The 25039-nt window shown below is 42.6% G+C and overlaps 1 protein-coding gene across 1 annotated transcript in view; it reads left to right on the top strand.

The window, feature by feature from the left end:
- The first annotated feature begins 2714 nt into the window (after nt 1–2714).
- HIVEP2 (HIVEP zinc finger 2) overlaps nt 2715–25039 on the top strand; it is a 204951-nt gene continuing 182626 nt past the window's right edge. Inside the window, exon 1 of the mRNA XM_047858087.1 lies at nt 2715–3745. The gene's annotated coding sequence lies outside the window, so the exon portion shown is untranslated. The remainder of the gene's footprint in view (nt 3746–25039) is intronic.

Here is a 25039-nt window from a genome sequence, read left to right as displayed (position 1 = left end):
AAGCAAATAAATATTTTTTGAGTGAAAGTGCTTTCAGTTCAAGGTGATTTCTGACTCTCAAAAAATGCCATAGTGCCATGTGGACATTAATTATTTTACTTTCTTAATACTTCTTAATCCAGATTGCCAGGATTTCTTTTCCTTTGAAATCGAGAAGCGGTAAGAAAAATAATGAGAAGAAAGTACCTTCCTCATTGCTGATGCTGCATATGGGTGCCCAGTCTGGGTCACCTATACGCCACGGAGGCTCACTTTCCTTAGAGCTTCCAAGGGCCAAGTACACAGTTGACCATTGCTGATTTAGACTCTGGAGGTCTTCTGGGAAGAGACACTTTTCTGTTACCACATCACACTTGCTTATAAGCAACTGAACAGACACGTTGCTGCATTAGCAGCTGGACATAGGGATGCATGTACTTACAGACAGTGATTTTCTTTTCTTTTTTTTTTTTTTTACACATATTCACATGTTCTGCTTCCACTCAACTCAGGCTACCTTCTTCAGAGCCTGATGATTTTGGAACAAGGTAACAAGAACCCACGTTGGACTAAACATTAGCCTTTAGTGGTGGGATCAGGTCATCAAAACTGATGTATATTTGCTTTTTAAAAAAAAATATTTTAACTGCTCAATTAGCTGAGTACCTAACATTCACATTATGCCACTTAATCTAATGTTTTAAAGAGACATTTAAGTTTTCAACTAACATTCATTCTAGTGAAGCAAAATGCTGCCTGCTACTTTCCCTGCTCAGTTTCTGGAAGTTTGGGCAGCTGCTGCTGTGTGTGCTGAAGGGAAATTGGGTTCTTAAAGAAACTGCTTAATCTTGTCTATTAAGCAATTAAATAAAATGGGCTCTCGGAGTGTGTAGCAGGCGGGTTTGGAAGTGAAAAAACATTTCGAAAATCATGTTTTGCGTTTAAAATGGATGTTTAAAAATGCAACGGCATACATTTAAGAGAAAATGATGATTTGGGGAGTTTTTATTAAGTGCTTCAAGTTAAGTCAAGAAAGTCTGAATATTAAAGAACTTATACAATGACAGGAGAAGCCGCTTTAGTGGAAGTAGGCCCTGAATTTAAATTAGATCAACCTAAAAGGGCACAGTGAAATTTATTCCAAATCGTTCAGATGTTTCTCCTTTGAAAAAAATCCCCATCAAAAAGGGTATCGCCACTTTATTCTGCAGAGTTGTCCTTCAAAGCAGTGTCGCCACTGCACGGGGACCTCAGAAATACACTGATTATAGGTCGAAATGAAAAACAAAACAAACCAAAACCGAAACCAGCAGTGCTGTTGTCGAAGTCATTCAGGGGGCTGTCCTCCCTTTTAATGTATTCGTTTTTAATGAAAAGGGAAGGGAGTATTTGATATATCCTGACACTTGGTCCCTTTCCGCGAAATCTGAAACTTGAGACGCAAAACATTCCGCAGTTGTTGGTGAAATACCTGCCTTAAAAGCAGAACCACACTGAATGTCTTTGGCCCGGAATTCCAGAGACTAATTTCCACCCCTCCCACGGAGTCACCTGCTCAGGGGGAACCCCGGCCAGAAATCCGGGTCGCGCCAGGTCAAATCTTGCGCGTCTCTTGTTTACTCCGCCCGGGGCAGGGCGGCGGCGCGGCCGGGGGGGTGGGGAGGCCGCTCGGGCCCGCGATGCCCGGGGCACTAGGCTCCGCTCAGCTCGGCGCGGGTGCTCGGGCGCCCAGGAGGGGCCGCGCGCGGTCCCCGCCGGGCGGGGGACCACCCGGAGGAGGCGCTCCCGGCGCCCGCCCGGCCCTGCCGCCACTCGCCGCGGCCTCCGGGGAACCTCCCCGGAGGGTGCACACGAGTCCACACACGCAGGGTAACGGCTCGAGGGAGCCCCGGAATCCCCCGGGTGTCGCTGGGCAGGGGAGGAAGCCCAGGGTCCCTGTCCCCACTCGCCTGGGATTCCCTCGTCCGTGGGCCCCGGTCTCCCCGCGCGGGCTGCTATTTCACTCGAGTCCCCTCTTGGGCGAGGGAAGCGCGCGGGTGGAGGCAGCGGCTAGCCCCGGGTCCCAGCGCGGCCCACCGGGAAACTGGTAGCAATAACCCGCGCAGCTGCCCATGCGGGCTTGAATACCCCCGAGAGGGCGGGCCGCGTGTCCCAAGCGGGGTGCGCCTAGGGCGCCCCGGTGAGTGACCCCAGGGAAGGCATTTGGGGCATTTCGAACGCGTGAAAAGTTCGTGCTTCTGCAGGGGCACGGAAAGTGCTAGTAAAACGCTTTGCAAAGCTCCAGAATGCAGCCGGGAGCTAGTCTGATTTTTTTTTCTTTCTTTTTTTTTGACTGTAACAACCGTGAGGACCGGCGAGGGCGAGGAAGGGGATCAGAGGTACACGGACAAAGTCATAATGACAATACTAATTATTATATAATTTTGTGATCAAGACAGGGAACGATTAGATTAAACGAAGAAATGGGGAAGATGGGTGGGGGGGCTTCCACGTCCCTAAAGGAAATTCTCAGGCTCTTGGAGACGCCCAAGTTTTTTTTCTTTTTCTTTTTTTTTTTTTTTTTTTTGCATGACAAGTAGAGACTGGTTCTCGGGGGAGTTCCCCGATCCGAGCGAGCGGGAGCGCGGCCCTGGTCTTCCCGCCCCGAGCGGCCGCAGCGGGGCCAGGCCCTGCCCTCCCGGCCGCCTCCCTCCCCCGCCGCCCTGCCGCCCCGCGCGCCGCACATCCCTCTCCAGCTTGCCGACTCCAGACTGGTTTTTCTGGTTCAGCCTCCCTCCCTGGGACGCGCTGGGGGATCCGATGACGTCGCTGGCTGAGTCTCTCCCTCTTCCTCCCTCCTTCCCTCCGCCTCTCCCCCCGCCCGCCCTCGCCGCGCACTCCTCCTAGTAACTTCTGTTCGGGGAGGCGCTGCCAGGAATAACCCGGTGCGTCCACAGCCCGGGAGGGGAGGCGGCCGCTGCGGCTCCCGCACGCAGACTGCTTGCGGCCCGGGCCTCGCGCTCCCTCGCGAGCCCCGCGGCCCCTGCCCTGGGCCCATCTCCGTATAGTGTCAGAAAAATAAATAAAGGAAAGAGGAGCCTGGGCTGGCGGTCGGGATCTCTTCCCTCCCTCCGCGCCCGCCCTCCCTCTGTCCTTAAGGAAATGCTACCAGACACCCCCCACCAGACACGCTCAGCCTTGGCGAGGAGCGGCCGCCGCGGCAGCGAGAACAAGGGCACCAGGGGGGTTTCCTCCTCCTCCTCCTCCTCTCCCTCCTCTTCCTCCTTCTCCTCTCCGTCCTCCTCCTCCTCCTTCTCAGCGGTGACTTTCCAGGTGAGCGGCCGCCGCTGCTGCGAGGATCCCCCTTGCCCGCTCGGGCTCGGGCCACCGCGTCGCGCCCTCCTCCCGCCCCTGTCACCCGGCGGCGGCCGGGAGCTGACAGCCGCCCGAGGGGCTCGCGGCCCGGAGGCGGGCAGCCGGCGGGAGGCGGGCTGGAGGTGAGAGGGTGGAGAGGAGGCGAGCGGGGCGCCGCCGAGCGCTGTCTCTCCCCGCCGGAGGAGGGTCTCCACAAAAACATCTTCGGGGACTGTGGCACAAGTCTTTGCCAAGTTGAGTCCTGGACCTTGAGGCTCCCCGGAGCCCGGAGCAACTTGGAGGGTCTCCTGGCTCGTTAACGATATTTCTACACGTCTCGACTTTGGGGTGCTGGGTGCAGCCTTGGGGCGCGCGGAGGGCGGACCGACCATTTGGGAGCGCAGAGCGGCGGGAATCTAGGTTCCTCGGCTCGGTAAGTGGCCTAGGCGCCGTGTTTTTCCTGCCTCCTTCAGCATTGGGAGCTTGTTTCACTTTATACTGAAATCGCCTCCGCCGGACTCGGTCGCGTCTCGCGGCGCGCGCCCCCAGCCCCTTCCCGGTGTGGCGAGGGTGAGGGTCGGAGGGGGCGGGGATGGGGGAGACCTCGTCCGGGGGGGGGGTGGTCCGGCGCGTCGGGAAATGCGGGGAATACCCTGGCCGAGGATCTATGCAGATGAGGGGAGGCTGCTTTGCGTAATGTCCTGGGGGGAGGGGGACGCGCGGGAGCGCTGGAGGCAGGAATGTGCCTGGTTACTAATGAGGGACGTGCACCGGCGCGCACCGCCGGGCCACCGCTGCGGCTGCCGCGGCCGCCGGCCGCCCGTCGTCAGGTAGCGGGGGAGGGGGCCGCGGGCGGGCGGCGGGCGCGCGGCGCGGGCCGGGGGCGGGCGGGCGGCGCGGGGGCCGGGCCGCCGGCCTGCGGCCGAGCGAGCGCGGCGAAGGCTGCTAGCTGTTGGCATTTCAGTGACTCCTTTCTCCTCCCGAGCGAGGAAGGAAGGAAGGAAGGAAGGAAGGAAGGAAGGAAGGAAGGAGAGAAGGAAGGAAGCGAGGAAGGAGGGGACTGTCTCGATGGAAGGTTCAGGCGGAGGCGCCCTCGCCTTGCGGGTGCACCGGCCGCAGAGCGGCTCCCGGCGCGGCGGGCTGGCCGGGGGCGCGTGGAGACGGGTGGGGGCGGTTTGCATGCGTGTTCGTCTGTGCGTCTGCCCGGGGACCGGGAAGGGACATGTGTGTTTGGGTTCTGCACTGTGGGGAGCTGGGTCTGCGCCTTTATGTCTGTTCCCTGAAGTGGGTGGAACGTTGGCCCGTTCCGGGAATGTTCCATGACGTGGTGCAGCCACAGGAAGGGGGTTAACGAGGGGCTCTCTGCCGCGGCGGCTCTGCCGGCTGCTATCAAAGCAGATGTGCTGCTGCTCCTCCTCTCTCACCTCCCTTCACCCCTCCCCCGCCTTTGCATTCTGTGCGTCTGGTGTTGGTAGGGGCGAGACAGGAAAACACTGCTCAGTGTGGGGGTGTGTGTAGGGGGTGGGGGTGATGTATGTGTGGTGTCTGTCGTATTTGGTGGGGGAGACTCCAGATTAGCTCTGACACCCCAGCTGTTATCGCAGATCGGTGCGCTTTATACGCATGTGCCTCTCGCGTTCTGTCCCTCTTACATAACACATCCAGTGCAGCAGAGGACACGAGAAAATGCGACCCCCAACTCTCCGAGCCCAAATTGGGTGAGGGGGTAGAAGGTCATGAAGTGTCCCTTCGTGTTGTCCTTCAGGGACGTGACTTCCAGTGGAAAAAGGGAGGAGGGGAAGGAGGGTTTTCTTCAAGTGGCTCCTCTCCTGACTTGAAAGCATCTAACTGAAAAAGGACGGCAGGAACTAGTCCTCTCTAATGGGAAAGCTTTTACAGGCTTCGCCGAGGGAAAGTGGGTACTTTAACCTCGGGAGTGCAGAGAAGACAGAGGGTCCTTAATAGACACTTAGAGCAGCCGAGCAATAATATGTGTGGGGTAGGGGGGCAGTGGGGATGGCTTTGAGGGGACGGGAGGACTAACCTGGTAATAGGTTTCGCTGGAGGCCTTAGGACACCTGTAATGGCTTAGAATTCGCACAGGAAGCAGTGTGTGCAACTGACATTGCAAAAGCCTTATTCTCTGCACAGTTTCTTAGGCCTAAAATGAACATAAAAAGGCTTGTTTCCGGTACTTTCATTATAATGGAAAATTTGAACCGATTGTTCTCCTTCCTTTTTTGCCATTTTAAAAATAACTCAGTCTACCTCCAAATAAATATTGGTGCTCTCTCCCACCCCCAAAGGCTAGACCTTGATAATTCACAAGAGAACTGTGTTTTTCTAGCATACTCAGGGCTCTAGTCAAGGGCTATTGATTTTTCTCTTCAGTACAGTTGTTTCTTTTGTAGCGCATAATCAAGCCCAGAAATTACTTGAAATATTAATAAGATCCTTTTTAATTAAATTTGCAATGATCTGTCCTCCTGGAAAAGGCCATTTAACTTTATTAGAAACATTTCCTCCAGTGATAAAGTAATATTTGGTGATATTTGTCCTTGAGCAAACCAAGTTATTTTAAATATTTGCATATGTATGTACAGAGATGTATGTTACACATAGGATATATGTATTTATTACATATATATTAGAATTTGCAGATGTCTTTTTCTTTTTTACCCTATAAAAGTGCCCAAACAAGATTTTAACCAAGTAGATTGTGTAATGAGTAGATTGGGTTTGATTTTTAGGATATAGGCCAGATGGTTTATCAAGTCAGAAATACCCTCTACGTGATAGCATTTTCATTAAGATGAAATTCCTGTGGAACAGTAGGAAATCATGTTACCAGATGAGAAGTGTGCATTTTTATTTTGAGGCGAAAAGGATTTACCAACATCCACTAAATGATAGTGTGCTTTTCAAGTGTCATAATCCCTTTTGACCACTAGGTTTGAAATATGCAGAATATTTCTTATGTACAGAAAAATGTTACATGACAATGGTGAATCTTTTGAAAATTGTCTGAGTGTCTTGCTTTGAACATGGGTCAGGTATAAAACAAAATTCATTTGCTGGCATCTATATTTCTGTTACAATGATCGTGTTTTATGAGGTTGGCGTTTTTAGAGATTGCTTATATTTATGTAACGGTGTTTATGATTAAATTGATGTGAAATTGATTTGGGGACAATTTGGGGGAGTGGTAGCATATTAATGATGGTACCAATTTAAAATTTAACTGATTTTTAACATGTTAGATCCTTGTGGAGGTATTTGGAAAAAATTCACTGAAGTAGGTAAGGCATTTCTCTGTTTCTATTAAACATGGGATATGAAGGTGAATTTACTCTATGGGTGTTATCACATAATGAAGTCATGTCATTTGACTACATTGAAAGATTAGCCAGTGGAATCTTTTGATTGATCGGGCTCCTTTTACACAAGATGTGTTTTCAAATGTTCTTGTTACTATGAAAACAAAACAGAGAGAACACGAATGCAGGCGTTCCCCGTGAAAATAATGGTACGTGTGTCTGCTTGAGCTTTTGACACTTCGTCACTATTCAGAAAAATCAGGTTTTGTTTTTTTATGCTGATTCCATTTTAAAATGAGGATTTTTTTTTTTTTTTAAGAATCTGCCTATTTTGAATTTTAAAGCAGGGTTTATTTCAACAGTAACAATGATAACATATAGTCTATTTGTGTTGGCTTTAGATTTTTCAGTTATCAGTAATTAGCTGAAGTTAATCTGAAAGCTTCAACATAGAAAAGTAGCTTTAAAGAGCTATAGAAAATGTTATTTGGCATGAGTGAAAAGCGTACTCCTTTAGAGTGTGGAAGAATTTAATTCCTGAGGTAGCGACTATTGTAATAAGGGAAAGGTGGTTAAGATCAACTGGATGGATAGTTTGGGATCAAACAGGTTGCTACTCACCTAAGTCTGTTCAAAATAAACACTGTTTTCAAATTTTGGTTCCTAGTCAGCATCAACAGGACTCTGTACTGGTCTGTGTAACAGTCCTGTAGGTGGAGAAATGGTTCACAATTTAAACCTTCACCTGAAAATTCCAATGCTGTGCTTCTAGTTAATGAATTTATAAACGAATTCACCATGAATCCATATTTTGGCTAAAACAGGGTATGTAAGCATTGTAGCTTTCTAAGTGATATAAAAAGGAACAGAGGAAGTCTGCTATCTCAACTCAATGGACTTCAGGTTTCATAAGGAACTTCACACTATTAGTGTGTGTAAGGTTGCTGTAACCACATAGGCAGAGACTTCATTTATCTTGAGTAAAACCTCAGTGAATATTCCAGTGAGGTTTCTCAATGCTTGAAGCTGTGAATGAGGACTGAGAGAAAATGGGAAAACCTTGTGAAAATAAGATTGTGCTTATTTGAAGGAAATAATATACGTGATACAATTTTCCACTTGTTCCTGATACTTGATCACAACAACAACAACAACAACAACAACAACAAAAGCACTGCTTTCTATATGCTATTTATGGCATTGCTAACAAAAAGGAAGTTTTAAGTCAGTATTTGTAGCTGTGAGATGGCCCTAAGTAATTTGGACAAATATTTCAGCACTTCATCTATCATTGTGACATAACCAGTCTTCACGTATAAGAGGATAACACAGCATACTTGATCTGTACGATCTTTGGCTTCTGTGATGTTGATCCTGGCTACTAGAATTAAGAGAGACATAGGGCTATACTATCTTCAAGACTGAGTTTAGAATAGAATCAGAACTGCTTAATAATTTGTGTCACTATTTTTCTGAGCCAAATGTGTGCTAATCTTAACACATACTCATATTATTTGTCATTTGAGGTGTTAATTATGGCATTTGATCTATTCTACAAGTGTCCGTAACTGTAGATTTCCTATCTGCTTAACATTTGAAGTCTGACTAGGTAGACATATTTGAAGAAAGTGCTTTGGAGAGAAGAGATGAAAATGATGCTTGTGTGCCTGAAGACACGGGGCAGAGAGCAGGTGGGGTTTGACCTACTACTTCTGGGTCACATGGTGATTGGATGTAAGGTCAGGAAGTACTCAGGGCTAGGCAACATTTTTGACTTGTCACTCACATATAATCTTAGCTCTTTCTTCAGAGTACTATGACAAGTGACCCAGTCATCATTGATCAATACAACTTATTCATCCGTTTATTCAACAAGTATTTATTATGGATTAGGCTTTTGGTAGACACCAAGGATATAATGATGATCCAGACCAGAAAAGGAGCTTCTAATCTAGTGGGCTTGACAGATATGAGGCATGAGGTGAGCCAATATAAATAAAGCCACATTAGTTACGAGTGCTCTCAAAGAAACAGAAAGGAGCGTATCATAAGTGTATACACCTATTAATAAGTGTATACACCTATTAATGAGTGTATAAAAATAAGCAGTATATCACCCTTGTCTGAAGAGGTAATATTTGAGCTGAGACTGAAGAATAAACTATGGTCAAGTGGAAAGGGGTGGAGAGAAAGAGTGTATTGTACAAAGAGGGAATAATGCAAATATCTTGAGATTGGGGGATGTACAGTGCTTTGAGGAATTGAAAGCAAGCCAGTGGGGCTGAGGGTACATAACTAGAGAAATGAGGCGAGGTGTGGCCAGATTACGTGGTCAGTACCACATGGATGATTATCTAACCTGGCATAAATGGGCATTGTCCTTGGAAAATCAGGACGTATGACATACTATTGGCTATGTCAGAAGTAGATCATTGGAGAAAGAATTTTGGGGGGCAGGGTCTAGAAGTTGGAGGAGCCTTATGTATAACATGTGTCTCTTCCCAAGTACTTCAACGTCAGTGGCCCTTGACCCCTGGAGGTTTGTTACGACTCCATGTGCTAACTTCGGTTTGAGGGGTTTAATTGTAGGTTAGCTTATTATTATTTGCAGGTAATTTTTCTAAGAATAAATAATTTAAATTAAAAAATACTTATTTGAGGATCAAGTTAACTGAATTGGTCAACACCGTTGATTCACTTACTTAATGAATAACTACCAGTTCCGAGGTCTTTCAAGGTCATTGTTTGAAGAACCGATTAATCTTTAGAACCCTGCATAAGCTGGATCTATATGTTTCTAAACAGCTAGTGAAACATTCAAGTCCCCAGATAATTTCTCTTCATGACTACAAATACTGGAACCTTTGGAAAAATTTAGCTCTTTTTTTTTTTTTTTCTTTTTTACCTTCTGTATGATTAAGGGTCAACGTAATACAAAAGAGTGGAAAAAGAGGTTAGTGAAAATAACATTCCTTTATGTAATCTTGGGCTCCTACTCCATTTTGTCAACTGTTATCACTTAATTAATTTGCTCCCTGTTTTAAAATTCATACAATATAGAAATTTCAATTTAGGTGGCAAAAACAGTCAGTTTATGGAAGTGGAGCTCCAAGCTTAGGCTCTGGAGTCAGACTGGGGGGGGGGGGGCAGAATATGAGTAATTGAGAGATAAGAGGATGATGATCCTTGACTTGAATTTTTACAATCTAGAGAAGACATATGGCTTGTTAAATAAACTTTACTAAAATGTACGAGCAAAACTATAATATAAATGGAAGCATTTTTTTTTTTTTTCCATCTGCAAAGATTAGAGGGTCTTTGTGGGAGGAAGTAAATTTTGATCGGGGGCCTTGAAAGTTGAGTAGAATTTCAGTAAATCCTACTAAGAGGGAAGGGCGGGGCACATTGAATTTGATTTGGAGTGGTGGGACATTGTTGTGCCAAGGGAGAGGAAGAGTTCGGCGAACTGGAAAGGTCCATTGGTTCCAGACCATGTGGGCCATGAAGCTCTCCTGAGAAAGCTGGATTTCACCTAAGGTTTTTCAGCAGAGGAGTGATGCTATGATGTGTGGGTGTTCAGAAAGATTATAAACGTCTAGGGGATGAATAGCTTGGTGGCAGGGTGGCCATTAAATTGGTATAAGGCCCCAAAAGATGTAATGAAGGTTGACACCACTGCATGACAGTGTGAACTCTTTTGTCTTGTTCATGGACATCTTAATAATAAATAACAAAAGTGATTAAGTATTTTGATAAACATGGTCAAATATGTACAGCAGATCATCAGTCTGAGCTGTGTCTTCAGTATACAGTACTGCATTTTTAGTTTAACCTACTCTACAACTCTTTCCTCGGAACAGTCTTCATAAATAGTAATAGTGAAAGTTGGCCACCAAACAAACGATAACTTATAAAAATGGCTATACTTAAAATGATAACGCACTTATGTTTTTAGGTGTAAATATTTAAGGAATGGATAGATGATTTGTTTTGTGGCTCATTAGAATACCGGTTTTTAATTGATACCCAGTTGTATCTAGATCATGACAATACTGGACGGATAGTGTAGGGCAGTGTATTTGGAAGGCAGTGTTTTTTTGACAAAGATTTATCTGGTGGTTTCATTTTCTCTGAAAAAGAAAGCAGGAGATCAGCAAAGCTCTTGTTATTTGCATTGTGGCAGATTCACTTGATTTCTGAGGGCCAAGAAAAAGGTGGGACTTTTCAAACTAGGTGGTGGGGAAATGTCAGACACACCCTCGTTTGTATTTGCTTAGGGGGCCTTAGGCATGCATATATGTACAGGTATGCATGTGTGCATGCATGCACATGTATACTAATCTTAGAAAATCCTATGTATTTAGTGAGAAAGAAAAATTTGATACTTCAAATACAAGCATGAATTTTCATCCTGATAGTTGCAGAAAGAATTTCTTTTAAAATGGAGATTAGGTCTAATTCCATATAAAGAAGATTATAGCAAAGGTAATTTAAATTGTAAGTAGCTTTGTTCACTAAAATGCTAGATTCATTTGAAACAGTGTTTTATTTCTTTTGGAAGCCAGACAACTAGTTTAATAGTGTACATATGAAACACTAATTTGGCTTGTTAATTGGATGCAATTAAACTGAGGTTATTTTATACTGCTTAATTGTCTGAAAATTACACGTGTTGCCATGCCTGTGTAATGTGAGGCAAAAACTGGGACTATCGTGGAAGTAGAGGTGGAGGGACATAAGGTCTAGAAGTGTCTTTGCAATTAGCTTTCTGTAAAAACTTGGAAACAAGTCCTTTAAACTCTCTGGACTTCATTTGGAAACGAAAGGATTGGAACAGATGGGCTTCTAAAGCCTCTTCCAACTCATCATCTATCAGTTTATAAATTCTACTTTGTAGTTATAGAGAATGCAGTGTCATTATATTCTGTAATTATGGTATTACGAGGATGAACTAAACACTTTTATAAAATCAGCACAGTGCCAATTTAGCAAATCCGTTAGAAGGAAGGGCATTTAGGCTGTAGGAGCGCTTATTCTGTGCCAGGCTGCTCACCAGGCACTCTCCAGTGACAGCCGTGAGAAGATTTGGTATTATTACCTTCATGTTTACACTTAAGGGGATTGAGACTCAGAAAGGTTAAATGGTGTTTGCAGGGACAACTCTGATAGTCAGTAAGGAAGTATGATTTGAACTCAGGGTGTTAGGCTCCAAACACAATCGGTCTTTTCACCATTTCATGCAGCAGCATAAGCAACGGTTAAACAGCAAAATTTTTGCAAAAATTAAAAAATTAAATTGCCAACCATTTTGATCACTTCGCACGGTGTTTAATCTTAGTAGTTTAGGCATATCTGTCAGTGTGATACACACTGTATGAAGGAGGTAGCCTTGGGGCTAAGAGCTTGGATTTAAAGTCTGACAGAACAGGGTAAATTCCAGCACCACCACCAGCTCTAGGGAATTTCAGAAGGTCAGTTAACCTCCTGCAGGTTACAAGATGAGGATGATAATATCTGCTTAAGGGTCATTGTAAAGTTTTTTAATGAGAATATGTGTACCTGTCTCACTGAGCACATAGTAAAACGTTAAATATCTGGCAGCTATGATTATTATTATGAAGAAATTACACCAAGGGTGCCTGGGTAGCTCAGTCGGTTAAATGCCCGACTTTGGCTCAGGGCATGATATCGTGGTTCGTGAGTTCGAGTCCCACGTCTGGCTGTGTTGACAGCTCGGAGCCTGGAGCCTGTTTCATATTCTGTGTCTCCCTCTCTCTTTCCCCCTTTACACTCCTGCTCTGTCTCTCAAAAATAAATAAAAACATTAAAAAAAATTTGCAAAAAAATAAAAGAAGAAATTACACCAAAAGAAAAGAAAAACACAGGAGAACCTAATTTTGTTGTGACAGTAAAATGATCACTTTCACATTTTCAAGTGGTCTATTAAACTCTTGATGGCAATGGTTTAAGAAACGATGTCAAAATGCCCATGTTTCTCAGCAGTTAACAAATGAAACTATCAATTACAGTTTGGGGTATTTTTCATTCAGCTCAGACAGTGCTACACTAGTGAGGTGAACTAAATTCTCTGGTTCTTTGTGGATCATCCTTCTGGAGTTTTGTGGCCTAAAAATAGCCTCTAGGGCCTGAAATTACCCAACTTGAACTTCTACGTAAATCACAAGAGCTGGAGAACCAGTGTTTACTCATGAGGCCTTGGGCTTGCTTAGGAGACACAACTGGAGTGTTCCCGGGACTGCTGACTTTTAAACAAACATTTATTAATTCAACAAAAATTTATTAAGCGCCTACCTGCTCTGGGAAAGGTGCTCTTCTAGACACTGGGGATTCATCAGGGAATAAAATAGCTAAAAAAAAAAAAAAAAAAAAAAAAAAAAATCCCTGTCCTCATGGCGTTTATATTTCAGTGGACTACTTTAGAAACTTTTCATGGCAAATTTAGTCATTGTACTACTTTCCAGTGTTTTTGGAAATCTCTACTTTCATATTGTGTCTCTCAACCCAAATAACAGTTAAAGAAGCATTGCAAGTCTTACTAAATCACTAATGAAAAAATCCCATTTATTATACCCATATCTATATCTATATTTTTCATAGTAAGGTAGTTTTTGAAGACGTACTATTTATTACTATTTTTTGCATAACTAAATATAGCACTAGTTGTTTAAAAAAAACCCCTCTTTATGATTCAGCATTATGGCCTTTCCTAACTTGTAGAGTCTAGTTCTTCTTACTTTTTCATAAGGAAGAGAAGAAAATGGTTTTTAAATGACACATTTTATTGTAAACTGCATTTATCAGATTGTTAAGGTGAAGAGATTACCACGGCTTTTATTTGGAATGTATATTTTTATTCTTATTTAAATGAACTTTTCATTTTTTTTTTTTTACCGATTATTTTTATTGTCAAATTTCTAGTGGATTAGGATGGTTTATATTTTCACAAAAACGTGGAAACACAGGGCACGGTGTATAGTAGGCAGGCAGTAGGGATTTGGTGAATGTTGAAAGTCCAAATTCTCAAGAAGCTTGTACTCTAAATGGTGAGAAAAGAGGTAAGATGGCGGTTGGGGGGGTGGTCATCAGAAAGAAAGGAGGGGTGATGTCTCCGTTAGTCTTTGCTCTGTAAGTTTTTCTTCAGCTCTATAAGAAGTCCCCTGGGAAGCACACCCAGCAATCACACTTCTTGTAGCACAGTCAGGGTCTTCTTGGTCTCTGCACTTCCCGTTTGATTTCACAACAATTGCTCAGATCGAGCCATTTTGAGGCAATTTTTTTCCTACAGTTGGACTGGGAAGTTTATAGTTGACTGGGATTCTTCCCTATAGGACAGTTTTCTTTGGCCATATTTTGCTTACGGTGCTTTGAAAGGGAAGCTATTTGAAGGCAGTTACTGCTTGTGGGTGTGGAGTTTAAGGAAGAGTTGTTTCTTGGTCGGTCTGCTTGGATAAGTTTGGCATCAAAAGAATGTATTCCTTTACCCCATTACAGATCCTTGCCCTTGGAAACAAAGAAAAATGAAGGAGGGAAGGCTGGGGGAGAACCACTTTTCCAGTGATGAAATCTGCCTTTGCAACTCAGCAGGGCCCCGTGGGAGAGTCCTGATGGCTGGCCCCAACACTTTATGGACGAGTCATGGGGAGTTCAGCTTCTAATTATCCATGGAATAATTATCAAGCTTTATTTTTCTTTCTTCTCCTGAAGTTTACATTTTGAATAATCCCTGTTTCTCTAGGCGAGGGAAAAATCCAGGGTTATAGATATTCAATATATTTTCTTGTTACTCAATTTATTTGTCGTATGTCAAAGTTTATGTTCGGGGAAATATGAGCTTTTTTGGTAAAATGAGGATTCTAAGTATCTTTGTGCCCTCGTTGTCAGGATGTGCTCATTAGAGCCTATTCCCGGGCCACAGAGGACACCAGAAAGGCTGATAGTAAACCCTGACCCCACGAGTTTATTGCTTGCCTCATTATTGATTTTCAGAATGATTCAGGCAAAGTGGCTGTACTTCTGTTATATTTCATTGTTTCTTCATCTGTAAAAATGAAGCATTGTTTATAGCACTGCCCTACCTCCTGGGAGCAGAGCAGGGTAACAACACAAGAGAATTGGAGTGGCTATTTTTAGGATGTGAAGCAATGCTAAGTTTTGAGAATAATTCAATTGTTGAAAAAAATCTGATACGCAGCAATACATTTGTGACAAGGGTTAGTAGAGTGTTCTTGAGATAATTGACTGCTATTGATGCAATTTATTATGGGCATATGTAATTGTTTTCAGAAAGATAATGGTTAGCAGCTCCACAGCTTGTTGTAATGTCCCCTGGAGCCTTTAAATTTTGCATAGGTCACTAATGCACATGTGGAACAAAATTTTGAGATAGTTATACCCACCTTCAAGCAGAAGAAAAGGAATCCAAAGACGTTTGTTTTTGAATTCGCAATCTGTTTACTTGTTCTGATGGCCTTAGTAATATTCGTGCTGAACTTAGTGCCCAGATTTAATCAAGTGTAGCTTTATAAATGGGCCAAGTGGCTGAGATATTCAAAATGGCCTTTTAAAATAAATCACCTGACAGTATAGGATATAGCAAATAATTGGACGCTAAGTGTGGAGATAGATTTTTTTTTTTTAACGGACAGACTCCAGATTTGTTCAGTCCTTAGTTGATTTTGGCTATGTTTGGTGAGAGTTTACTGATGGCAAGCCTAATGATGTCTGAAAGGGGTTACAATGGATATCAATAGCTGATCTGGGATTTATATTGTGAGGAAATCGTCCTGACAATTTGTCTTTCTTTTTTTATATTCTTGTGGGTTGTGTAGGACCAGAGCAATGAGAAGCAAACAGAAGACACTTTGAAATTAGTAACAATAGCCTGCTGTGATTATATTAACCCTCCTCATAGCTGGAAAAGCAAACAATGTCTAATGGCATAGCTAACATTTGTGATTTCCTTTACACCAACAGGTTTTGGTTTGAATTTCATAAGAAACTTTTACAATATACTGCCCAGTTGTGTAAATCAAACTACTGCTTTCGTGTTTCACATGTTAAGTATTTCTAAGAATATGAGGCAGGGCGAAGGAGAGGGATGTAGAAATGGGATTCTGAGGGTCTTTAGAATATGCAAATGGCTAACTTCCTCATTCAGTGTCAGCTTTGCTGGTGCTTTTTTCCAGATGGGTCAGACCTTAATTTTGAGCAGGTTGCACCTTCAGTACCGGTTTAGCATTTAGTGAGAAGTTTTACTTCTTCCTGTCCCTCTGTGGTTCTGCACGTGACACCTTGTTTAGGGCATCTCTTAAAGTGTCTGATTTAAATTATGATGGTTAATTCACACGGGAGTAGGATCTGATGTATTGATTTGTCAAATGATGACAGGACACTTTGCAATGTGAAGTCTTTCGTAGAATTTCAAGATTAGATAAGAGCACTGGCGGCATCATTTAATCCCTAACTGAGCGAGCAGAAATCACTCAGGACAAATCACCGAGGACTGCTTGCATTCAACCTCTACCTAAACACCTTTTCTTTTCTTAGGGAGGCAGATTCCTCTCCTGGACGCTTCAGTTTATCAGCAGTTTGGCCCTCTGCAGCTATCCAAGTTTCCTCATTGACTTGCAGGACATTCCTACAATTATTTAAAGATAGTGATCATGTTCCCTTTAGTATTCTTTTATCCAGGCTAAATATTCCTAGTTCGTTCACCTAGCCCTCTTATTATGTCGTTTTCATTTCTGTTTTATTAATTTCTTTAGGGATCAGGTCGTTCATGTCTGAAATGTACTCTGTCTAGGCTATTGCTGGTTATAAATCCTCAAAAGCAAATTGCTTATCGCCAGTTGTTCGTCAGAATATAGCCTCTTATTAAGTGGATAGAAACATTTTATGGGGCTAAACATGCTTGCTGAGACTTTTCCAGCTGAAACAGGGTTGGGATGTGTAATAACGTAATACAAATCTATTTTCAGAAATAAAAGTATTGAGATTCCGGCATGTGTGAAATTCGTGGGAATATAAAATATAATAGAGATAGACATAGAATATAAAATATAAAGAAGAGTTTTACTATCCTCATAGTCAGAACTTTTATAATCTATACTAAGCAAAAGGACTATGCCTGCAAAGGAAACTGTAATTAAAAGAAGCAGGTTAAAGGGTTCAGTCGGTTGAGTGCCCAACTCTTGATTTAGGCTCAGATCGTGATCCCAGGGTTGTGGTATCGAGCCCCAGCTCAGGTCCCTGGCTGAGGAGAGCTGGGAATGTTTTATGGGAGAAGAGGATGCTTTAGATAGACCTTGATTTAGCTAGGCATCAGCGTGGGAAAGTGTCAGGAGTATTTTCACAGAAGTGTCTGATTTGAGGGCAACGTAAAATGCATATTAAGTGAATGTTGGTGAAAAAGTTAGAATGCTTGAGGTACATTGTCCAAGGACTTGTGCTTCAGCTTAAAGACTTTGCACCTAGTCACGATAAGTAATGGTTGGCATACGCACACTGCAACACATTGAGAGTTGGGTCACTGATTTGGGCAGTTTCATAACTAAAAACACGATGACATGAAATGAAGCGTAAACAAATGTGTAAACATTTTTTTTTTTGGCAGAAAAATCTATCTCATGTGCATTTTGAGTGAGATCTATTGGTTTTGTACTAGCATATCATTATTATTTTGTCCAAGAAGCTCAGTAATCTTCAGGGTGATGGCTTTAATCGTAAAGGTAAAGCAAGTATATTGTTGGGGGACATTTTGTTGTAGTCACACCGGTGCCAGTCATTCGTACCTTCTCTACTTCCTACTCTTTGGCCGTATAAATGACATGCCAAGCCGATAGTAAGTTCAGCTCAAATGGTTGCCATTTTATGATAAAGGAAATTAGTCTTCTCTTCAATTTATATTTTCTATTAATAAAAAACGGAGATATAGAATGTTGGGACGCACTTCTATGCAGGTGTAGGACTTGTAAGACTGTCACCTGTATAGTACCTGGTAGTAGGCAGTGAGTTTTGTTGCATCTTACTAACAATTTTGAAAAACTTTTTACTTTAGATCTGGACTGCCTTTAATGTCTATGAGAAAATGCTCTCCTTTTAATTTGCCTACACAGACTGCTTACTAATCTACATAATGAATAGTCAAGAAGGTGATGGATCAGTACATACTTCACGGAACAAGGGGTCCTATACACAGCAGTGGTATATATGAGACAATATATTAGATAAGAGTAACATAATTATATGTTACTAAAACAAAAGTTACCGTTTCCTGAGTGGGCACTTTGATTTTGGAACTCTTCTTTTAACCACTGTGGAAAGTAGCTTATTTTAGATTTAGCTCTAGTCCCACTGTTAGTCTCTGGAGAAGTACACAGGACTGTGTGAGGGACTAGGAGAGAACACAAGAATACTGTAGTGAAATACAGTCACTTCTACAGTTCATTAAATTTTAATTACACTTTAATGCATGTGGGAACACTGGTGTTTCAATAACACACTTGATTATAGGCTGTCTGAGCACTTACTACTATTTGGACTTCATTGAGGGCCTATTCTGAAATAGTAAATATAGATGGAGGCTGAAAAAGCGGGTGTGCTCTTAAACACGTAAGGACTATGTAACACGTTTCTATTCGAAGAACACACTGACTTTTACTTCAAGCCTGAAAAGTATGAGGTGATGATGTCTCATCTGGTTATCGTCTAGAAGAGGAAATGAATAGTTCTTGAACCACCTGTAGTTCCTGGCCTTTTCTCAGGGACAGGTGCTGTGTTTTGTGTAGTTGTCCAGCCTTGAGGGGGTCAAGGCACTGATGATTTGCACTGAGGGTCACATAATAGAAAGAAGGTTGTAATTTTGGGGGTAGTTTGTAGGAAAAATAAAATCATGGGGCTTAGAAAATACTGAAGTTTGGAAAGGTCTTAAAGGAACCAAAGACTGTGGAGCATGTAGTTATGTAGCTTTTTCACGAAAGGTTCATTCATTCCTGTGAGTGTGTGTGTGTGTGTGTGTGTGTGTGTGTGTAATGTACTTGTCTCCTCATTCCTGTACCTTTTTGTTCTTTCAGTGAGCTACAATTTTTGTTTCACTCTGCTTCACATATTTAATGTTGGGCTGGGCTTTGATTTGGGACAGTGGTTCTAGAGGAACAATGCAGTCTTACAGTGTATAATGAAAAAAGGATGTGGAGCTGAGAAGAACATCCCAGTGATTTTGTCAGTGCATTTCTTGGGAGCCAGTTTTCTGGAAACACAACAAATGATTGGTGAATGCTCATTTGAGAAGAATAATCCTCAATATTGGGTATTATGAGAGAAGAATAAAAACTTGATATGCCCTGAATATTTTTAGAGGTGCCAGTTGGTGAGACCAGTCAGCTTCTTCCAGTCAAGTGATGTCAAAGACTGTTCGGGGTCTGAGACAATGTGGAGGTTCTTGTGGCAGAGAACTTGGATCTCAGAAACACAGAGACCCAAAGAAGGACTGCAACAATTCACAATTACTCTCAAATTGTAACCACGCATCTAAATGAAAACAATCCTGAATTAAATAATGAGTTTTAAAAGAACGGACGTGGAAACATGCAAGTGTTAATTCTTTTCATCGAATGAAATGATACTGTATTTTGTGAGGCTGGAATTATGCACTCTTATAGTATATTTTAAAGCACAAAATTGGACCATTTTGTTTCTAAGGAGAAAATATAAAATACGTTATCCTCTAAACCTTTGGCCTTACAGTTTTATGAGATAAAACAGATGCATTTGAAAATAGCACCAGGACCTGAAGAATTCACAGTTAATTATTTAGGTTTATACTTTGAATTATGTATTTTTTTCACAAGTTGATTTTTTTAAAGCTATCATACTGGTTTTTTTTATCCTCTGTCTCTACTAAATTTATGGGGATACTGATTTCATTTAGTCTGTAATTAGGACTGTAAAACAGGATAACTTTTAGTCATCTCTCTTTGTTCTTTCCAAGTGCCATCATCAGCAGTTAAGTGTGAACAAGAGAGCATGAACTTCAAATAAAATTTTCGGTGACCTTAAATGGTATTTGGGTTGTCACTTACAGCTTGTGTAGTGTTAATTATATGCTATTGACAGATGATTTGAAGGAATAAGTGAAAGTATGTTCTAATCAAAAACATGAGAATCACTGCAGAGATTTAATGGATAAAAAGGTGATTGATATGAGGGGGGAGAAAAGGCAAGTAAAAAATGTTGATGTGAGACCACCCAGGAGACGGACGACCACTGCAGTACGTCCTAGGATCGGACACACTGGAATCACTTTTACGATCAAGAATCTTTTGGTACAGTTTGGGAAGCTCAGGGAAGTCATTTAAATGTTACTGTATTCAAATTAAGTAGATAATATAAGGTAGAGATGAGGAGATGGTTATTTTGTGGGCTCCCCCAGCACACATGAACTGAGGCATGGGCTACCAAGCTAATCTAGAGCCTCCTATGAAGGACAGAAGGGTGGTCTGAATTTGGAGTTAAGAGTATGGGAATAGGAAGGGTTTGTGATTCCTTTTCAACAAGATTGAAAGGAGCCCATCTAAGTTCCATACACTTATGCCAGTCCTGTGTTCTTTGAGCCTATTTCTTGATAAAATGGGGATAGGAATATATGGAAATAAATGGTAAACTCTAATAAGCGATGAAAGCTTAAAATATTGTGTGTAAACTATTTAACTGTGTTATTCAAATGTTTGGAAAATAAGACAACATAAGAAGTACTCAGGGGCTTTGGATCACATGAAGTGGTAGCCAAGCTTACCTGTAATATTGCCCTTAGGTAGTACATGGCAGGGTAGGACAACTAACATTTATTAAAGTGTAGTCTTTTATGCACGTTTAAAATATATTAAAAAGTTAAGTGACGTTTTGAAATTGTAACTTCTTTATCAAGGAAGGGTAGAACTGGATGATGAACTCCATGAAAGCATAAAGATGATCTCTTTGCAATTAAAAAAAATTTTTTTAATGTTTATTTATTTTTGAGAGACAGAGCATGAGCAGGGGAAGGGCAGAGAGAGAGGGAGACACAGAATCTGAAACAGGCTCCAGGCTCTGAGCTGTCAGCACAGACCCTGATGCAGGGCTCAGACCCATGAACCTCAAGATCATGACCTGAGCCTAAGTCAGACGCTTAACCTACTGAGTCACCCAGGCGCCCCCTTTTTTTTGTAATTCTTAAGATTCACTTACTTGTGAATCCATAGGATACAATGCAGTGTGCATTTTAAATATCGTGATACTTAGCCTAAATGTAGTTTTTAGAGTTCAGGCGTCTGGGTGGCCCAGTTGATTCAGTGTCAACTTCGGCTCAGGTCATGGTCTCCTGGTTTGTGTGTTCGAGCCCGGCAACAGGCTCTGTGCTGACAGCTCGGAGCCTGGAGCCTGCTTCGGGTTCTGTGTCTCCCCCTCTCTCTGTTCCTCCCCTGCTCACACTCTATCTCTCAAAAGTAAATAAAGATTAAAAAAAAGTAGAGTTCATTTTTGGGAGCAGTTTTCGGTTCACAGCAAAATTGAGCAGAACAATGATTTCCCATATCTCCCTGCATTCTGTACCCCCCCTCATTCACACAGTCTCCCCCCTACTATAAACATATAAAAATCTTGCACCAGAGTGGTACAGCTGATGGATCTAAATCATTATCACCTAAAGCCACAGTTTATACTTGGTGAAGCCCTAAATATTTTAATTCCATGTCCTGACATGAAACATGGCTTACTTCAAATGTTAGAGATGTTGGCACAATAGAACATTTGTAACATTGACTCACCATGAGAAGATGCCTTATAGTCTTCCTTTTAAACTTTATTAACATTGAGCCACTGTTCCTCTGGAATTACACGTGTTTATAATCTGGTTTATGTTTTCAAACTAGATGGAAGGCTGGAAATTTAGGATAAAAGAAACTTTAAAAACCATTGTTTTTATTGAGTAATTTCAATTTTAAAACATTCTGGCCCAAAGTTTTGGATGCTATTAAAGTGAAGTACAAGATTAAAAGATTTGTAAGAGACTCTGATTTTTTTTTTTATATTAGGCATTTGAGATATAACAAATTAAGGACCTAATAAATAAAAGGACTTTATATGTTGTGCAGCGGGTGTTTTAACAATGAAAACACATAGAATATGCTTTTAGAATCGTCTAAGCAGTGTCTTCTTGCCTCCTTTGACCTCACTGGAGCTATGCAGTGTAGAAATGTTCTCTTTCTTCTGACAGTTATTTAAGGAATCCGCAATTATGAGAGAGAAAAGGAAGAGAAAACATAATCTCAGCAACAACCCTGAAATGATCTTCGCTTTTGATTATTTAAAAATAATCCTAGTGGGGGTGGGGGGAAGGGTCCCCTTTGGGGAAATTACGTTGAAAAGCTAAGAAACTTGTGCAAGGAAAGGGCGTCCTCTGAGCACCTGGAAACTGCGCGTCTTCCCCGGCAGTCTGGGAAACGAACGGGAACCCGGAGGCCAGCCCGCCGTGACCTGCGCGCCGCGCCGGAGCCGCCAGGCTGGAGGCGCTCCGGGAGGAAGAGCGACTCCCCTCGCTGCGAAGGCTGGCGCTGCTCCCCGAGGCCCCGCCGCGTCCCGGCCCCCGCGCCGGGCAGGGCGGGCGCCGGGGCGCTGGGAGCCCTCCCAGGACCGGGGAGCCCCGGCCGCCTCGCCCTCGTCCGCCGCGCCCGGCCCGCCCTGGAAGGGGCTGAACTTTGGCCCCCGGTCGGCTGACACCCGAGGGACTGTGAATGCAATGACGTCTCCGCTCGGTTCAGCTGCACAACAGGAAATGCTCTCGGCCTCCCCCCCTTCCTGCCCGGAGAAAGTGGGGCTCCTTTTTCCCGGCGGCCGCCGCTGCTCCGGCGGAGACCTACTTTAGGGGCCGCCTGCTCCCGGTCGGGGGGCGGGGGGGGGTGGCGGCGAGGACTGGCGCCGGGGACAGGGACCTCGAGGAGGAGGATGCACTTGCTTTGCAAAGGCTCCCTTTACTGAGCTTGCCGGGGGACTCCACTGCAAAGACGGGGAGGTCGGGTGACCGCCGGCCCTGGGAGTCCACATCACGTGTATAGTAGAGGGAACACCCGGTCAGGTGGGCCAAAAGCCTTGGCGGGCTCCCGAAATCGGGACCGAATAGTGCTGAATAATGCAGACCACAGAGGGCCTGAGCCGGCTTCTCATCGCCTTGATAGAATGTGCAATCTTTCTTTTCAAAAAGCCCAGACAGGAAGCCTTCTGTTTAACCTCCTTCTAACTGTCACCTCTTACTTTGTTGTGGCAACAAAGGTATGAATGTTTAGTGTAAAGGACAAACATCAGGCCATTATATACTAAAGACAGAATCATTATAAGAAAATGATCTCCGTACTCATGATTTTAATCTTTGTTATTTAGGTAGTGAATCTTGTGTAAATACACAGTAATGATTTTGTCAATTTGAGAACGGTACTATGGCCCAGGATTCACTGTCCTCAAGTTACAGATGGATTTTTTCTATTTTCCTACCTTTTTGTTTTTGTTTTTATTTTTTGCTACACATACGCTTACAGAATTGAAGCCAAGCAAGTAAATCTAGGTTAAAAGGTGTTTTAATTTGCACTAATGATCTTTCAGTTTAGAAAAGATGTTTAGTAGTAACAATCTGTAATTTAGTAACATAGATCTTGCATGCTTCATATATTTGCCAGCATGCTAGAAAGAGTAGTATCAGCTGGGCGGTCGTCGTTGTGATTACTTCTCCGGTTGACCTCATGAATAGGCTTTGTAATGGTACATTGTTCTTTTGGACACACAGCCCAAATGCCAGAGTTCACGGGGAGGTCTACTAAGGTTTCTTGTATAAAAGACTTGACAGTGAAGAGATTTAAAAGATGAAAATATCACTTAGTAGCTCATGGTAAATCTAGAAAATCATTTTACATTGAAACAGACACTGTTTACATGTTTAAGTTAAACTGAGTCATAGAGCTGATCACTGATTTTAAGCTTTTATAATTGTTGCCTAAATATTTTTCTTAAAAAATAATAAAGTTGCCATGGAATCGTTAGGTGTGCGTATAGTACAATATCATTTCCCTTGGGATGCTTTCAACTGACTTAGGCAATGACGTTAAAGATTAGTTGAGTACATTTGGAGGAAGAGCTATAGATTTAAAAACTGTATCTTAAAAAAAATTTTTTTTAATGTTTATTTGTTTTTGACAGAGAGAGAGCATGGGCGGGGGAGGGGCAGACAGAGAGGGAGACACAGAATCCAAAGCAGGCTCCAGGCTCTGACTGTCAGCACAGAGCCCAACGCGGGACTCAAACTCACGGACTGTGAGATCATGACCTGAGCCGAAGTCGGACGCTCAACCGACTGAGCCACCCAGGTGCCCCTAAAAACTGTATCTTTTTAAAGATAACTTTATCCTTACAGAATTTAACACAAAGATTTTCTCTTTTTATTACCCAAGTCTCTCAAGTTGTGATTGTTAGCACTCTTATTTCGTTATGAAATGCACAAAAATATTTATACAGATATTCTCAGTGGCCCATTAAAGCAAATAAAGTTAGAAGTTAAGAACAGACGGGAAGTTGTGGCTCCTTGAGCTATGCCAAGGAGAGCAGAACTCCATTATAGTACTCTCTCAATGGTTACATGGATTCAAGAGGCAGATGGGGTGGTTTGAGTGGAAAAGTTTCACAAAACTGGAAAGCACCCTGCGAGCGCAAGGTCATTGTTTTTTTTTTTTTTTAATTTTTAAAAATTTTGCTTTATGATTCTCTTTTCCCCTTCTCTTTCCCTATAGTAACATTATACAGAAGGTGTATCTGATGTGACCAGGAAAACTGTTAATGTAGATGTTGGTTTATATTCTTTGTGGCCAGATTATAGTTGGACCCTCTGCACCATATTTATTTGCTCTATAATAAGATTTCACAGCTTTTAAACCCAGCTTGTCCATTTATAGTAGTGGTATTATGAAAGTATTTATTTAGCAGTATTAATCTAAGGATCAATTACTCCAACTCTGTATTCACAATAATCCTTAGTTTTTATGCATCGTCTTGTTGGAGGTACTAAGTAGCATCCTTAGGCGTATTAGTTTAAATCTCATAACAACTAGGAGATTAGCAGGCTGTTTTATGAAAGTCACTGTGTGTGGGGTTCTTATAAACTGTACATAGAATCTGAATTTCCTTAACATTAACCCAAACCCAATACCTCGTCTGTAATAGTGGTCCAAATATATGCAATTTGATTCACACATGAGTTAGAAATAGATCTGCTTTGGGGATATATTCTATTTTTTATGCTGTGGAAGAATTTTGTGCCTTTATAGTGACCAAAACTATGGCTCTGACTACGGGAGGTAAAAGAATATCTTCTA

This window comes from Prionailurus viverrinus, chromosome B2 (assembly GCF_022837055.1).
Source record: "Prionailurus viverrinus isolate Anna chromosome B2, UM_Priviv_1.0, whole genome shotgun sequence".
Lineage (NCBI taxonomy): Eukaryota > Metazoa > Chordata > Mammalia > Carnivora > Felidae > Prionailurus > Prionailurus viverrinus.
Note: the sequence above shows the minus strand (reverse complement) of the source record. Positions and strands in the feature narration are given on the sequence as shown.